The following is an 18,896-nucleotide window of genomic DNA, read 5'->3' as shown; positions in this document are numbered from 1 at the left end:
GGGTAAATGGATATCAGATGAACTAATGAGACATATGGCAGAGAAGAAAAATGCATGGAATACATACAAATTAACACGTGACACAGAAACCTATGATAGATACAAGTTGATCTGTAACCAAGTTACAAAGGAGGTTAGGCAGGCGAAGACAGATTACGAGAAATCTTTGGCAAGGGATGCAAAGAAAAACAGCGAAGAGTTCATTATTTATGTAAACTCTAGAAGGAAGCAGATGAATCAGATTGGTACACTTGATATCAATGGGTCAACTGTTGATGATCCTGCTCAGTTAGCTAACAAACTAAATGAATATTTTGCATCGACATTCACACATGAGAAGAATTCAGCGAGGGGAATGCCAGAGATGTATTCAAGTCTGGTAGTCAGTAGAGAATCTTGTAATAACCGAGAGTAAAGTGGAGGAGAAATTGTTGAAGATAAACACAAGAAAGGCACCTGGGTGGATGGGATCTATCCAGTTATATTAAAGGAGGCAGTAAAGGAAGTAATCAAACCCTTAGCCATAATTATGAGAGCTTCCTTGGACTCATGGGGGGTACCCACAGACTTTAGATGTACAAATGTGACCCCAATTCACAAAGGAGGATCAAAGGCTGACACAAGTAATTATAGACCTGTGAGTTTAATTTCTGTTCCAGGAAAATTAATGGAGGCCCTGGTTAAAGAAGCACTGCAGAATCATCTAGACAAGATTTCAGTTATAGCTCGGACCCAGCATGGTTTTGTTAAATGGAAGTCTTGCCTGACCAATTTGATAGGATACTATGATGCAGTCACAAAAGAACTGGATGTAGGGAATAACTTTGATATTATATACTTGGATCTTAGAAGGGCTTTTGATACTGTTGCACATGGAAGATTGCTGCACAAATTGGAGCAGTGTGGCATTGGAGGCAAATTGCTGCTATGGATAAAGGGGTGGTTGAGGAGGAAAAGACAGACAGTGGTAATCAATGGACACTGCTCATCGTGGACTAATGTTATTAGTGGAGTCCCTCAGGGTTCAGTGTTGGGTATATTATCGTGTTCTGTATTTATAAATGATATTGATGATGGTTTATCAAGCTTAATGTCCAAGTTTGCAGACGATAAGAAGGTTGGCAGGGTTTTCAAGGACACTACTGACACTATGCTGCTGCAACAGGATCTGGAAAGGTTTAGCAGATGGGCTTTGAGGTGGCAAATGAAATTTAACATTGACAAATGTAAAGTACTTGTTGTTGAAGTTGATAGCCTAAACAAATTTAAAGCTCAACTGGACAGGTATTTCGAACGAACGGAGGGGTGAAATGGGAGAGGGTTTTTTTTTTTTTTTTTTTTTGGCTGATGCTGAATAAGCTTGCTTTCTTGCATCATATGCCTCTACTAATGCTAATGCTAATGCTAATGCTAATCCATGCCTAGACGAATTCAGACTGTTTTGAAGGCTAAAGGAGGCTCAACAAGCTACTAGTTAGGTGTACCTAATATAGTGGCAGCACAGTGTATATTGGACAGCAAGGTAATTCCTTTGCCGTTGATATAATTCTTATGAAAAAGTGGCGTGATTTTGTTTCAAAAACGAATTTAAAACAAGAAGACAAATGAATATTACCGATTTTTTATCTAAGTAAATGTTTAATAAACATTTATAGAACATATTGTATATCACAGAATAATAAGATATTACTCTGTTCTGTATACAGTGCATATTTTTTTAATTTAATTTACAACGTATAAATGCTATTTTGCACGTGTTTTCGGATTAACCTGCCATTCGTTTATTCGGACTGAGGACCTGTGAATCGGAGTCTACTGTACAGCAGTGTTTCTCAATCTTTTTACTCTCGTGGCACATTTTCCAAAGAAGAAAAATTTCGCGGCACACCTACGTAGTCATAGAAGAAGAAATTTCTAAATTTCGCGGCACACTTGGAAAATTTTGCGGCACACTAATGTGACGCGGCACACCCTTTGAGAAACACTGCTGTACAGCACTGTATTTGCTTTCGAGAATATGAGTCAGGCCATAGATAAGTAAGATATTACTCTGTAAGTCAAGTAGTAACTTTTCCAGTTAACTGCATGTGGAAGTTGATGTAAATACTTTCTGTATTGTGTTATGTGAACCATCCAAGCAGTTAAGTTTTGATTTATGCTGCATATCGCGTAGCCGAATATGAATATCATCAGATTTTTCGTGTACGTAACAGTCAAAAAAGGTCTCGTTTGAGAAAGTAAAAAACCATATCGGGTATTTGGTGAACTGCACCCCTCCACCGCATCCTCTAAAAAAACTGATGAATTAAATAGAAGAAATATTGATGAAAATCATGAAAAATATAGGGAAAATTACGTGCGGACCAATCACGAAGTTCAAAGCATTTCTTTGGCCAGAATACCTTAATCAAAAGCCTTTTGCATCTGAAGTTCTCTCGTGTCACATTAGATATAAAAAAATGCCGCATTGGACGTCTTATTTTGTCAAGTACAGTAGTGTGATAAATGATCACTTTGGCTTGTCACATTTTAATTGGAAGATCGATGGAGAAAATTACCACATTCTTAGAACCGGTTGTTTTCCTTATATAAAATATCATTGTACCAAATGCCCATTTCAAGATTTCACCCAAGAAAATAGATTTTTTCAAATCTTGAAAATCATTAACTTGGGTAAGTTGTTAAGTTAGTACACCTATATTTCGATTTACATTGTAAATAGATTCGCAAAAACACCGTGTAAATCGAGACGATCAGTTATATGGGGAAAGTGAGGGGGGATTAGATTCCAAAATAATCCTATTATTAATTTAACGTACAGTGACTGTTTTATTTTTACGTATATATTTTTTATCACAAATTCTAGTTCTGTCAGTTATAGAAGTATTTGGGAATACTAATTTGGCTGAATTCAGAATACGGTCGCTCTCAGTCTTAGGGTGTTTATCCTTCCCCCTCACTGTTTTAAAATAGGTAAACGAATTCCAGATTTTAAAACAGCGGGGGGGGGGGGGAAATAAACACCCTAATTAACACAACCAAAGCGGGTTAGGCATGTCAATGACTGCCTTCTTTCCTCTATTTTGAAAGGGGGAGGGGTTCCTGTTCTAAAGTTTCACCATTAATTCTTTAAATATTTTGACCCTAATTAGAATCTTATTCGCTTGCTAATAAACTGTTTTCTGATTAATCGGTTGAAATAGTTATTTGTCACAATTGCCACCACAGCACCCTTTTCACTCCTAGACATTATCAATTCACTTGCTGTATATATAACTCCAGTTATTGGTTTCCTTACAATAAACTCCATTAACATGGGCCACCCACACATTCATACATGAGGAATTCTGAAGGGCAGTGGAGGACAGAAGCTTATTAAACTGACTTAATGATTTTGTAATAACTGATGCAAAGTGGAGGAGAAATTGTTATAGTTAAACATAAGAAAGGCACCTGGGGTGGATGGATCTATCCAGTTAAAGGAGGTGGCAAAGGATGTAAGCAAACCCTTAGCCATAACTATGAGAGCACCCTTGGACTCAGGGAAAGTTCCCACAGACTGGAGACGTGCAAATTTATCCCCAGTTCATAAATGGGGATCAAAGGGTGACACGAGTAATTACAGACCTGTTAGTTTAACTTCTATTCCAAGGAAAATAATGGAGTCACTGGTTAAAGAAGCATTGTGGGATCATCTAGACAAAACTGCTGTAATAATTCAGACACAGCATGAATTTGTTGAGGGGAAAGTCTTGTCTGACAAATTTGATTGGATACTATGATGTGGTTACAAAGGAACTGGATGCAAAATATAATTTTGATATCATATACTTGGATTTCAGAAAAGCTTTTGATACTATTGTACAATGGATAAAAGAGTGGTTGAGTGGGAGAAGACAGTAGTGGTAATCAATGGACACTGCTGTTCGTGGACTAATGTTATTAGTGGAGTCAGGGTTCATTGTTGGGCCCACTGTTGTTTTGTATATTTATCAATGATATTGATGAAGGTATATCAGGCTTAATGTCAAATTTTGGGATGTTAATGGCAGTGTGCTGCTGCAACAAGATAGAAAAGATGGGCTGAGAAGTTGCAACTGAAGTTTAACATTGACAAATGCAAAGAACTGCGTATGGGTAGAAGTAACCCTAGAGAAGCATACCAAATGTGTGGTACTACACTTAGGATGGTAGAAAATGAAAAAGATCTAAGAGTAATTGTGCAGTCAGATATGAAGTTTTCTGAGCAGTGCAGACAGGCTGCCAGAGCAGGTCATGGGGGAATTGTCAATGATATACAGGAATTTTGCTAGTAGGGAAAAGGTGGTGATTATCGCTTTGTATAAGGCAGTGGTCGAGTCACACCTTGGGTACTGCGTACAGTTCTGGAGGCCTATTTTAGGAAGGATGTAGAGTTGCTTGAGCAAGTACAGAGAAGGCCAACAAGATTGGTGAGGGGAACGAAGGGGTACTCTTACCAAGAAAGGCTTAAGTTCAGCAAATTACAGCGTCTGGAGACTAGGCACCTGTGAGGTGTATTAGGTCTTGAATGGGTTGAGCAGGCTCAATTCTAATGGAATTCCTCATCTTGCTCAGATTAAGAACCCGAGGGGCATAAATTCAAATTGAGGAAAGACAGTTGTAAAATAGATGTGCGGAAATTTTCCTTTGGCCAGCAGGTAGATGATTGCTGGAACAAGCTTAATTAAATTCAAGGAGGAACTAGACAAATGTTTAGAGGGAATGGATGCGTGAAATTTTTTTTTGGCTGATGCTGCATGAGCTTGTTTACCTGCAACACATGCTACTACTCCCCCCCCCCCAGATCTTTGTAAATTGCGTGGTATGAAGCAAATCTGTTTTTTAATTCCTTGCATAATTTTAAGCCATGATTTGTGTTTGGATCATTATCCAAAAGTAGTTTTTTTTTTTTTTTTCCCCTAGCGATATCTAGAAGAATATATCCTTTTGGTGATGAGTGTTAAAAGTGCTTCATTACAATTGCTCCTAGAATATCCAAGAATGGAATTGGTAACCATGTGCACCATGTTATCTTCAGTATAACCTATAACCTCATTCCACCAAGATATCTTCAGTTTTGCCAATGGTCATATCATCAGCTCTTCCCTTCTGAATGAATGTGCAAGATCACATAATCAAAGAATATGTATTCACTGCTGATGGGATACTATTATCACTCCAGACTAACTTGGGCCATATGGCTTTCCAACATGCATTTAAAATTGTTTTTATATCACAAAGTACCAATACCAATGTAGTTATTTTAATATAGTCTGAAATATAGACAGAGGGTGGTAATCAATGGGCGCTGCTCTTTGTGGACTAATGTTATTAGTGGAGTCCCACAGGGTTCGGTGTTAGATCCACTGTTGTTTTGTATATTTATCAATGATATTTTTCAATATTTATTTCAATATATTTATCAATGATCGAAGTTTGCAGATGATACAAAGGTTGGCAGGGTTGTTAATGACAGTAATGGCAGTGCGCTACTACAACAGGATCTAGATAATTTGGGCAGATGCGCTAAGAAATGGCAACTGAAGTTTAACCTTGACAAATGCAAAGTACTTGCATATGGGTAGAAGTAACCCCAGAGAAACGTACCAACTGTGTGGTTACTACGCTTAAGGTGGTAGAAAATGAAAAAGACCTGGGAGTAATTGTGCAGTCAGATATGAAGTTTTCTGAGCAATGCAGACAGGCTGCCAGGTCAGGTCATGGGGTTTTGTCAATGATATATAGGAATTTTGCTAGCAGGGAGAACGAGGTGATTGTCCCTCTGTATAAGGCAATGGCCACGCCTTGAGTACTGTGTACAGGTCTGGAGGCCTCATTTTAGGAAGGATGTAGATTTACTTGAGTGTATACAGAAGGGCAACAAGATTGGTGAAGGGAATGAAGGGATCCTCTTACCAAGAGAGGCTTAAGTTCTGCAAATTGCAGTGGTTGGAGACTAGGCACCTGCGCGGTGATCTGATTGAGGTGTATAAGGCCTTGAATGGGTTGAGCACGCTTAATTCTGATGGGATCCTTCCACTTGTTCAGATTACGAACCTAAGGGGCCATAAATTCAAATTAAGAAAAGACAGATGTAGAATAGCTGTGTGGAAATTTGCCTTTAGCCAGCGGGTGGTTAATTGCTGGAACAAACTTCCATCTGTCTTTGTGGAAGTTGATAGGTTGAATAAATGTAAGGAGGAACTGGACAGGCATTTGGAGGGAGTGGTGTGGTTTTTTTTTTTTTTTTTTTTGCTGATGCTGCATAAGCTCATACATTTGCTTTCTTGCATCACATGCCACTACTACTACATTAGTTATTTTAAAGTGCAAGGCTAGGCAACTTGTGAAGGATTTTGCAATATAAGATCCTATAGTAATGATGCTGTATTGCAAACTTTTTGTCCTCTTCATGACATTACCCAATATGTATTTGTAATGAACAGTGAAAAACCTTGACTGAAGAATGTATTTATAAAATAATAACTGGAAAAAAATAAAATAAAATAATTTGAACATCTTGTAAATGTATCTCTGAAGTTTAACTGTTAGTATTTTTCAAATTTATAAATTTACTACCCACTTTATCATACAACAATAAAAAAACAAGGAGCAACTGAAATGACTAAAATTGTGCATATCAAAAATTGAAAACTGGGCATGTGTCATGTTTAAATAAATGTTGCACAATATTTATCTTTTGCTTCCAAAAAATTTTCAGCACCACATGGGCAGTAAGATATGACTAATACAAGATATAATAATTTAGATATACAGGGTGTCTCAAAAATACACGGCATAACTTCAGGAATGAGTTCCTCGTATGTAGACAATAAAACTATTTTATATCAACATAGTTCCGGAAATGCTTGGTTCCCTTAGTGCCCCCATAGCCGGGTGGGCAGGTGTAGCAGTGTGTAGCGCACACTTCTTGATTAGACTGGGGTCGGGGATGCGGAAAGGTCGGGGAATGACCACCGCATATCCCCCCCACGCAGCAGGATGGCCTTAGATGCTAATGCTCCTAAAAACCAAACAGCAACAGCTTGGTTCCCGAGTTATTAACCAGAATGTCTTATCTCCCACAGGTGATTTCCTTCATCACAAGCTACTGTGTGTAAAGTGTTCATTGTCTAATGGTGCCAGGGGTTCCCCCCCATCTCCGTGTTGTGTACTCTGTTTGTGAAACACAGAACACTGTGAAGGCCAGAGATTTTAAAAAGTGTAAGGTAGATGTTTATGTTGTGTAGTGTCATGTGTTGTTCCTCTGTCCTTTTAGCCGTTGGGCCCCTAGTGGGACCCCCCCCCATTGGCCACACTTAGCCCCAAGGAGGCAGGTTAGGCATAGAGTGATTGCATTAGAAGTAAGTACTCTGGCAGGCCCTGCCACCTAATTTCCTAAGATTTCAGTGGCAAGGGCCTATAAAAATAAAATAAATAAATAAATCAGAAGGTACTGCAAAGTATTTTTGTACGTTACTGGCGGTTTCCAGGGTGTCCCCTATGTCCGCCGTTTGTTAAGCTTGTTTTTTGCCAGCAGTATGATTTAGAATTCTTCTAAGGAAAGGATGTAAAGGAGGAAGGATAATAGAAGAAGGGGGGAAAGAATGAGTGGAAAAAAAAGGGGGGGGGGCAAGAGAATTTAATAGTTTTATTTTAGGGTATTACTCGGTGTTCATTATGGTGTGTGTTGTGTGTGGTTATGTTGTTTGTGGCTGACGACTGGCATTTAGCAGCAGGGGGCCGAGGGCAGATGTGCCCCGATCCCCCGCTACCGTCCCTAGCCACGTGGAGGCAGCCAGTTTCTACTTCGCTAATTGGTGGGAGTTTACTTCTTATATTTAATTTGGTTTAGGGGAGGAAATTGTGGAACAGAGTAAGAAATTATAATAATAAATAGCGTAGGGTGAGGTAGAATAAGTAAAGTAAGTAACCTAAAATGAAGATAACAGTAAACTAGAAGGATAAAACAAACTGATATAGGGATGATAAAATAAAATAGATAGCCTATAAATTAGAGAAGAAAAACTAAGATAAGCTAAATAATTAGAAACATTGTAATGTTGGTGCTTGGTTTTTATCTTTCTGTGCCCAGGCTCCTGCAGGGCTTAATCCTGTCCTGGAGCGGGCTTTGAGTATGTTATTGGTGGCCAGGGATCTTGCACTCGCAGGGCCCAATCCTGTCCTAGTGGCAGAGCCTGGCCCTCTTACTTTCAATTTTATTCAATTGGTACAATGGTAAGCACCTGCATAACTCAGACGCACAGGTTTCCCCATGCATCTACAGAGCATGCCGGCAATGATTTTTTACAGTTCACCTAAGGATACTTCAGGGGTGCATACATCGTAATCCAGCCCTAGGTGGGCGTTTGGTTTATACTTGATATCCAGGGCTCCTGCACTTGCAGGGCCCAATCCTGTCCTAGTGGAGGAGCCCGGCCCTCTTGGTTATTTCCATATTTAACAGAACAGAGGATTTGGCCCTTCAGGCCATAGTTTTTGGTTAACTGTGTTTTGTTACCTGGGTTTCTGCACTCGCAGGGCCCAATCCTGTCCTAGTGGAGGAGCCCAGTACTTTTATTACATACATACATTACCTTTACAGTGTATACAAGTGTTTTCGGTATTATCTGTTCTGGTCATACCCAACAGTATCTGTATGTTGTGCCTGAGTGGGCGCTATGTTCCGAGTTGCAGTAAGGCAGATTATCCTGATCCATTCATTTAATCTGCTGCTTTAACCATATAGCCTCTGTGATTAATGTATTATTTACTTGTCCATATTTATCAGAGCATCCTGCATAGTCAGGAATTCAGCTTTGTTTGTAGCAATGAGCTACAGGGGCTGACTGGGTGTCCACGGAACATCAGACACCGGCCCACCTGCTATTTGTGGTGTGGTGTGGCGTGCAGTTGGATGACCTTTTAAACAGGTTATGTTTAGCAAGCTGTCTCTCTCAGCATTCCCCAGCAAGCACCATCTCATTTCATTGTTGCTGGGTCGAGGCCCTGTGTGACATCAGCCACCCATTTCCTTCACAGTGTGACCAGTATTACAGGTTATTAACTGTACAGTCTTAACCATATAGTATCTATTTTTGTGCATGGGTAGGCACTGTATTCCAAGGATATTATACTAATACATTCTTTTTGGCTGCAGCTGTGAGCCATTTAGCCATTTTGTTTAGTACATTGTTTACTCATCCATGTTTCAATTTACAGTGCATCCTGCTTAGCCAAGAACAGCTCTATAATTTATAGCTATGAGCTACAGGGGACTGGCTGGATGCCCATTGAAGCAACAGACACCAGCCCATATGCTATTCAGGCTGCAGTAAGCAGTTAGTTTACCTTTTTGGTCAACATTTGTGTTTATAGCCATTTCATACTACCAGTACCCACAATGCAGTAAGCATTTCATTGTTTCTAGATAGGGTCTTGTGTTTTTGCAGACAGACATTAATTCTTGTTTTACCCAAGTAATTTAGGACTTTGGCTATACCAGTCATAGCCCAACAGGATCTGTTTATTGTGCCTAAGAGGGCACTATGTTCTGGATTACAGTAGGACATTGCAATGGTACAGTTTAATAGTTCATGCAGTTGGGTCAGCTTTTAATCAACATATTTTGTATAGCAAGCTGCCTCACCCAGCAGTCCCCAGCAATACACTATCACATTTCATTGTTCTTGAATATGGTCCTGTGTGTCAACAGGCACCCATTACCTTCCCATTGTACCCAAGTACTATTGATTTTCAATTATGTTAATCTTAGCCATTCAGGCTGCAACATGCAGTTGGATCACCTTTTGGTCAACATTTATGTGTACCAGCCACTTCACCCAACCAGCACCCTACAATGTAGCAACATTTCATTGTTTCTGGACAAAGGGCTTGTGTTGCAGCAGGCACAGTTCCCACATTTGGGGGCACCACCCCAGATGTGGGAACAATATTCCATGGCAGGGCGGATTTGCGATTTATACAGAGTGAGCAGCTGTTTGGAAAAAAAGTAACGTCGAGAGCGAAAGAGAAAACCAAGTTTTTTAGATGCAGAGGAAGCAATATTTGTAATGTGCTTGTGCCAAGAGAGATTAGAAGTCAGGGTAATCCCCAAAAGAGATATATCATTTTGCCTAGAAATCGGAGTGTCACTAAAGATAAGCATAGGAGCAGAAGAATCCTTTTTGTGAGATAGAAGACAAGATTGAGTTTTAGAAGGGTTGAAATCAACTAAGTACCCAGTATTGTGGGATGTTAACTATGGCAGTCAGCCCTACAGGATCTGTTTGTTGTGCCTGGGAGGGCACTATGTTCTAAGTTTCAGTAGGACATTTTTTAGTAATACAATATAAAGTACATGGGGTTGGGTCACCTTTAGTCAACAGTTTTGTGCAGCAAGCTGCCTCACTCACCAGCCTCCAGCAATGCACTATCACATTTCATTGTTCTTGGATAATGGCCCTGTGTGTCAACAGGCACCCATTACCTTCCCATTGTACCTAAGTACTATTGATTATCAATTATGTTAATCTTAGCCATTCAGGCTGCAACATGCAGTTGGATCACCTTTTGGTCAACATTTATGTGTACCAGCCACTTCACCCAAGCAGCACCCAACAATGCAGCAACATTTCATTGCTACTGGAAAGGGGCTTGTGTTGCAGTAGGCACACATTACATTCACATTGTACACAAGTATTGTGGGATGTTATCTATGGCAGTCAGCCCTACAGAATCTGTTTGTTATGCCTGAGAGGGCACTATGTTCTAAGTTACAGTGGGACATTTTTTAATAATACATTATAAAGTACATGGGGTTGGGTCACCTTTAGTCAACAGTTTTGTGCAGCAAGCTGCCTCACTCACCAGCCTCCAGCAATGCACTATCACATTTCATTGTTCTTGGATAATGGCCCTGTGTGTCAACAGGCACCCATTACCTTCCCATTGTACCCAAGTACTATTATTAATTATCAATTATGTTAATCTTAGCCATTCAGGCTGCAACATGCAGTTGGATCACCTTTTGGTCAACATTTATGTGTACCAGCCACTTCACCCAAACCAGCACCAAACAATGCAGCAACATTTCATTGTCACTGGAAAAAGGGCTTGTGTTGCAGTAGGCACACATTACATTCACATTGTACACAGTATTGTGGGATGTTAACTATGGCAGTCAGCCCTACAGAATCTGTTTGTTATGCCTGAGAGGGCATTATGTTCTAAGTTACAGTGGGACATTTTTTAATAATACAATATAAAGTACATGGGGTTGGGTCACCTATAGTCAACAGCAGAGCCGGCCCGAGGGCGGTGCGAACGGTGCGAGCGCACAATGCCCCGCGCCCCTGACTGATTTTGCAAAATAAAAATGGTTTCATTTTTTTTTTTTTTTGTTTTAATACTGTCGCAAAATCTAGCGACATCGCCATAATTTTAATATACATAAGAAATAAAATGTCAATAATCATGTTATTAACATTATCTGAAATCCCGCCAAGAATTCTCCAAAGAACACGAAAAAATATATTTTATTTCAAATATATTTAAAATATCTCTCCTTCCAAGTCGCTCAGACGTACGATTATATGGTTTTTTTTTTTTTATGTGAACCCCAAACACGAGAGGTATTAGTACCGTGCTTGGGTTGGAGGTTGAGCAGACGAAAGAAGATATTTGTTGACATTGGACTTGAACTTCTGTACACTGTAATTTTCAGGAAATACGTATGAAGGAGGGTTGTTCCAGAAAACGGCAGTTGAATGAATAAATGAGGAAGATGAAAAGTTGGTTCTGTGGGTTTGAAGTTGGACAGTAAATGGATGTTGGCTGGTGGCGGCACGTGTTCGGACTGTTTTGAAAGAGAGAGCGGGAATTATAGAAGCCAATTCAGAAGAACAGTGCCCATGGAAGTATCTGTAGAAGAGCCATGCAGTAGAAACAGCACGTCTATGAGAGAGCGAGTGGGGAGACTCTGTTAGAGATGAGTCATTAATTAACCTAATTGCCATCTTCTGAATGGAATCAAGAAGCCTGAGAGAGGTTTTGGGGATACCACCCCAGATGTGGGAACAATATTCCATGGCAGGGCGTATTTGTGATTTATACAGAGTGAGCAGCTGTTTGCAAGAAACGTAACGCCCAGAGCGAAAGAGAAAACCAAGTTTTTTAGATGCACAGGAAGCAATATTTGTAATGTGCTTGTGCCAAGGAGATTAGAAGTCAGGGTAATCCCCAAAAGAGATATATCCTTTTGCCTAGAAATTGGAGTGTCACTAAAGATTAGCATAGGAGCAGAAGAATCCTTTTTGTGAGATATAAGACAAGACTGAGTTTTAAAAGGGCTGAAATCAACTAAGTTGTCTTTGCCCCAATTACCTGAAGATCGGCACTTAAGGAATTGGCAGCAGATTTTCGAGAAGTTGAAGCTGATTGAGCAGGACAAGGTTTCTCAAAATGGAAAGTTGAATGCAATGTGCTATCATCGGCAAAACTATGGATAGGATTTCCAGTTAATGGAAGAAGGTCATTGATATACAACAGGAAAAGAGTGGGGGAAAGAACTGAACCTTTGGGAACACCGGCATTAGTGGAGAAGTTAGAAGACAGAGAGCCATCTACCATCACCCTCAGTGAGCGATCAGAGAGAAAACTGGATAACCAATTACTAAAACAGTTGGCAAACCATAAGATGGAAGCTTGTTTAGAAGACCTTTATGCCAAACACGATCGAAAGCCTTTGAGATGTCAAGAGCAACTACTTGGGTTTCACCAAACCTTTCCATTGAATTAGTCCATAAATGGGTAACATAAGCCAGAATATCTCCAGTGGATCGACACTGACGGAATCCATACTGGCGATAGTTGATCAGACGGAAGGTTTCTAGGTAGTTTAAGATTTGGCGGTTAATTGATTTCTCCATTACTTTAGAAAGAGTAGAAGTAATTGCGATGGGACAATAATTGGATTGGAGGGATTTGCCACCCTTTTTAGGAACTGGCTGGATATGAGCAAATTTCCAAGCAGAAGGAAAAACACCATTGGAATAAGAAAGTGAAAAAAGGCGGCAAAGAATAGGAGTAAGTTCAGGAGCACAGGTTTTAAGAACAAGTGGAGAAATATCATCAGGACCTGGAGCTTTCTTAGCATCAAGATTCATCAAAATCCTTCTGATATCCTTTTGACGGAAGACCACAGGAGGCATTGAATGGAGCGTGTTAGGAATGGTGGGAGGTGTTTTACCAAGATCATTAATACATGAGCTGGAAGAAAAATGGGATGCTAGCAGGTCAGCTTTATCCTTGGCTGAAGTGACAACAGAACCATCTGGTTTGGACAGAGGTGGGAGCAGAGATGGGTAAAAGTTGCGGCCAATAGCTTTGGCAAGAGACCAGAATGCTTGGCTAGCATTAGGGCAAGTAGCAAGTTTTCTACTCTTAGCCTGTTCAAACTCTAGTTTGGACTGATTAATAACTGCTTTACAATTGTTGCGAGCTTTGGTGTAGGCAGAAAATGAAACTGAAGAATTAGAAACAAGCCAATTACGATATGCAACATTCTTCTCTTGGACAGCCTTAGCACATTTATTGGAAAACCAAGGTTTAGATAAAGGACGAGATTTTAACGTGGAGTGTGGGATAAAGGATTCCATTCCTGCAAGAATAATTTCACTGACACGATCTGAGCAAACGTTGAGATCAGAAGTTTTGAAACAGTAATCCGACCAAGGAAAAGAAGAAAAGAAATCTCGCAGGTCGTCCCATTTTGCATTCTTGTAATGCAAAACAACACGAGGTTGGGAATAGCCATGAGATAAAGGTTCCATTGGAGAAGAGACAATCACCAAGTTGTGATCTGAAGTGCCTAAAGGACCTCTCACTTCAACCTTGTACTTAGAAGGGTTGTTTGTGAGAAAAAGATCAAGCGTATTGATTGTATGATTAGGATTGTCCGGTATTCTTGCGGAAAATTTTAAGTTATTAATACTTTTTTGACCAAAGCACTTATCCTACAAAAGAATTCCAAAGCACAGTATATGCCCTGCGGAAGTCATAATTTGAAATTTAGTTCTTGGAGACATTTAAAAATTATCTTCTCTTGCAAATTCATTTTTTGCGACTTTACAAAGCATGTATAATATTTTTGCAAGTTCTGTTATACGCTGGGATATATTAAAAGAGCGTGTCAAACATCTTACTCCAAAACCACTGTCAGCAACGAGGTGGGAATGTCGCCTCGAAAGTGTGAAATCTGTGAGATACCAAGTACCACAATTTTCTCTAGCTTTGAAATACCTTTATGAACAGACCAGTGACATGAAAACGAAATCCGAAATCCAATCAATCGAAAATAAACTTACTTCATTTGAATTTTTATTAAGTTTGGTCATTTTGTATGACATACTGAATGAAGTAAATATTGTGAGCAAGACATTTCAAAATTCAAATATAGATATTGGTACTGCAAATTCACGTTTAAAAGGCCTTTTAAAATTTTTTGAACAGTATCGTGAATCGGGATTCAAATCTTCTTTAATAATTGCAAAGGAAATAGCTGAAGAATTACAAGTGATATCTGAATTTAAGAATCAAAGAACTGGATGAAAAACAAAACAATTTTGTTATGAAGGAACCGATCAGCCTATTTCATCAGGGGAAGAATATTTCAGAATTCAATATTTTCTAGTCATAATCGATAGTGCGATTATTTCTTTTAAGAAAAGATTCGAAATCTATCAGGAACATGAGACATCATATGGTTTTTATATAATTCGGATAATATTCAAAAACTGACTGAAAACGATCTTCTTAAATGTTGCAAAGACTTAAATGCTACCTTGCAAGACGATATTGATTGCATTGATTTCTTTAATGAAATCAAAATTTGTCGTCGAGTTTTGCCTTCCAGGATCACAATATTACAAATATTACAATATTTACTGAAAAATAATTTATTTGAATTGTATCCAAATTTTGTTACTGTTCTGAAAATTATATTAACCTTACCAATTACCTTCGCATCTGCAGAAAGATCTTTCTCAAGATTAAAAATAATAAAAAATTACTTGAGATCTAGCATTAGTCAAGAACGATTTACCTCCTTAGCCATTTTATCTATTGAATCCGAAATAGCCAAAAAACTAAATTATGATGATATTATCAACGAATTTGCTATAAAACATGTAAGAAATGAAACAAAAGTCACATATTGTGACCTTATTCGATTAAGTCGCATACCAAATTGTATTTTATAAGTATATGAAGCAATTATTTTTTTATTTGATTTATTAAAGATTTTTTTGTGATTGAAATGTTAAGTTTATTAAAATAATTTAATTATTTATCATTTTCATGTAATCTTTACTAAACCAATTTGTGCAATGTAAAAAATATCAAAATGCAATAAATTATTTTGTTGTACGAATTTGTATCAAGGCCCCGCAAGTCGACTTTGCACCGGGCCCCGCTTTTGTTCTGGCCGGCCCTGGTCAACAGTTTTGTGCAGCAAGCTGCCTCACTCACCAGCCTCCAGCAATGCACTATCACATTTCATTGTTCTTGGATAATGGCCCTGTGTGTCAACAGGCACCCATCACCTTCACAGTGTACACAAGTGTTTTATTAATTATGCTAGTCTTAACCATATGGTATCAATTTTGTGCCCGGGTAGGCACCATTTTCTAAGCACAATAAAACAGATTATATTAATACTTTCTTTTGGCTGTTGCTGTACACTATTTTACCATTATGATAAGTATATTGTTTTACTATTTCCTATTTCATTTGTCAGTGCAACCTGCGTAGCCAAGAATTCATCTGTTAATTTTAACAGTGATCTACAGGGGACTGACTGGATTCCCTGTATGCTATTCAGGCTGCAATGTACTGTTGGATCACCTTTTAGTCAACATTTATGCATACTAGCCACTTCATACCACCAGTACCCAACAGTGCAAAAGGGATGAATCAGATTGGTCCATTGCATATTGATGGTTCAACTGTCGATGATCCTGCTCAGGTGGTTAACAAACTAAATGAGTATTTTGCATCTACATTCACCCATGAGGAGTTATTCAGGGAGTGGATTTTTTTTTTTTTTTTTTTAATGTGAACCCCAAACACGAGAGGTATTAGAACCTATAGTACTTAGTACCGTGCTTGGGTTTGAGGTTAAGAAGACGAAAAAAGATACTTGTTGACATTGGATTTTAACTTCTGTAGATTGTAATTTTCAGGAAATACGTATGAAGGAAGGTTGTTCCAGAAAATGGCAGTTGAATGAATAAATGAGGAAGATGAAAAGTTGGTTCTGTGTGTATGAAGTTGGACAGTAAATGGATGTTGGCTAGTGGCGGCACGTGTTCGGACTGTTTTGAAAGAGAGAGCAGGAATTATAGAAGCCAATTCAGAAGAACAGTGCCCATGGAAGTATCTGTAGAAGAGGCATGCAGCAGAAACGGTGCGTCTATGAGAAAGCGAGTGGAGAGACTCTGTTAGAGATGAATCATTAATTAACCTAACTGCCCTCTTCTGAATGGAATCAAGAAGCCTGAGAGAGGTGTTTTGGGGGCACCACCCCAGATGTGGGAACAATATTCCATGGCAGGGCGTATTTGCGATTTATACAGAGTGAGCAGCTGTTTGGAAGGAAAGTAACGTCGAGAGCGAAAGAGAAAACCAAGTTTTTTAGATGCAGAGGAAGCAATATTTGTAATGTGCTTGTGCCAAGAGAGATTAGAAGTCAGGGTAATCCCCAAAAGAGATATATCATTTTGCCTAGAAATCGGAGTGTCACTAAAGATAAGCATAGGAGCAGAAGAATCCTTTTTTGCGAGATATAAGACAAGACTGAGTTTTAGAAGGGTTGAAATCAACTAAGTTGTCTTTGCCCCACTGGAGAATTACCTGAAGATCGGCATTTAAGGAATTGGCAGCAGATTTTCGAGAACTTGAAGCTGATTGAGCTGGACAAGGTTTCTTAAAATGGAAAGTTGAATGCAATGTGCTATCATCGGCAAAACTATGGATAGGATTTCCAGTCAATGGAAGAAGGTCATTGATATTCAAGAGGAAAAGAGTGGGGTAAAGAACTGAACCTTGGGGGACACCGGCATTAGTGGAGAAGTTAGAAGACAGAGAGCCATCTACCATCACCCTCAGTGAGCGATCAGAGAGAAAACTGGATAATCAATTACTAAAAACAGTTGGCAAACCATAAGATGGAAGCTTGTTTAGAAGACCTTTATGCCAAACACGATCAAAAGCCTTTGAGATGTCAAGAGCAACTACTTGTGTTTCACCGAACCTTTCCATAAATGGGTAACATAAGCCAGAATATCTCCAGTGGATCGACACTGACGGAATCCATACTGGTGATCGTTAATCAGACGGAAGGTTTCTAGGTAGTTTAACAGTTGGCGGTTAATTGATTTCTCCATTACTTTAGAAAGAGTAGAAGTAATTGCAATGGGACGATAATTGGATGGGAGGGATTTGTCACCCTTTTTAGGAACTGGCTGGATATGAGCAAATTTCCAAGCAGAAGGAAAAACACCTTTGGAATAAGAAAGTGAAAAAAGGCGGCAAAGAATAGGAGTAAGTTCAGGAGCACAGGTTTTGAGAAGAAGTGGAGAAATACTATCAGGACCTGGAGCTTTCTTAGCATCAAGATTCTAAGAAAGCTCCAGGTCCTGATCAAGATTCATCAAAATCCTTCTGATATCCTTTTGACGGAAAACCACAGGAGGCATTGAATGGAGTGTGTTGGGAATGGTGGGAGGTGTTTTACCAAGATCATTAATACATGAGCTGGAAGAAAAATGGGATGCTAGCAGGTCAGCTTTATCCTTGGCTGAAGTGGCAACAGAACCATATGGTTTGGACAGAGGTGCGAGCAAAGATGGGCAAAAGTTGCGGCCAATAGCTTTGGCAAGAGACCAGAATGCTCGGCTACCATTATGGCAAGAAGCAAGTTTTCTACTCTTAGCCTGTTCAAACTCTAGTTTGGACTGATTAATAACTGCTTTACAACTGTTGCGAGCTTTGGTGTAGGCAGAAAATGAAACTGAAGAATTAGAAATAAGCCAATTACGATATGCAACATTCTTCTCTTGGACAGCCTTAGCACATTTATTGGAAAACCAAGGTTTAGATAAAGGACGAGATTTTAACGTGGAGTGTGGGATAAGGGATTCCATTCCTGCAAGAATAATTTCACTGACACGATCTGAGCAAACGTTGTCATCAGAAGTTTTGAAACAGTAATCCGACCAAGGAAAAGAAGAAAAGAAGTCTCGCAGATTATCCCATTTTGCATTCTTGTAATGCCAAACAACACGTGATTGGGAATACCATGAGATAAAGGTTCCATTGGAGAAGAGACAATCACCAAGTTGTGATCTGAAGTGCCTAAAGGACATCTCACTTCAACCGTGTACTTAGAAGAGTTGTTTGTGAGAAAAAGATCAAGCATATTGGCTGTATGATTAGGATTGTCCGGTATTCTTGTAGGTAAATGAACAATCTTTGCTAGGTCATTAGTAATTGCATAAGCCTCAGCATCTCGACCTGCTGGGTCGGTGTGACTAGAAAACGGAAGCCAGCTGGGGTTGTGAACATTAAAATCACCAAGGAAAATTACTTCACTGTTAGGAAAGTTGGCCTGGAGATAGTCAAGTTACAAAGAGAGGAAGTCAAAGAGCTCCAAGTGATTAGTGGAGTTGGGTTGGTTGGATGGTTATTGCTTAGTGGAGTTGGGAGAACGGTAGAGACAACAGATGAATTTGACACAATGAGGTAGAGAGATTTTAAGCCAGAGAAGATCAAAGTGAGGAGATTCCAAATTGCCTAGTCTCTGACAGGGAATATTA

At 39.3% G+C, this 18,896-nt stretch overlaps 1 protein-coding gene across 1 annotated transcript in view; it reads left to right on the top strand.

Moving 5' to 3' along the window:
* The first annotated feature begins 2,026 nt into the window (after positions 1–2,026).
* The window catches only part of LOC150089351 (uncharacterized), a 326,575-nt gene continuing 309,705 nt past the window's right edge, over positions 2,027–18,896 (top strand). Inside the window, exon 1 of the transcript XR_016546663.1 lies at positions 2,027–2,673. The gene's annotated coding sequence lies outside the window, so the exon portion shown is untranslated. The remainder of the gene's footprint in view (positions 2,674–18,896) is intronic.

Source organism: Mastigoproctus giganteus, chromosome 2, assembly GCF_048544385.1.
Source record: "Mastigoproctus giganteus isolate SK-2022 chromosome 2, ASM4854438v1, whole genome shotgun sequence".
Classification (NCBI taxonomy): domain Eukaryota; kingdom Metazoa; phylum Arthropoda; class Arachnida; order Uropygi; family Thelyphonidae; genus Mastigoproctus; species Mastigoproctus giganteus.
The sequence above is the reverse complement of the archived record's forward strand: the minus strand, read 5'-3'. Positions and strand labels throughout refer to the sequence as shown.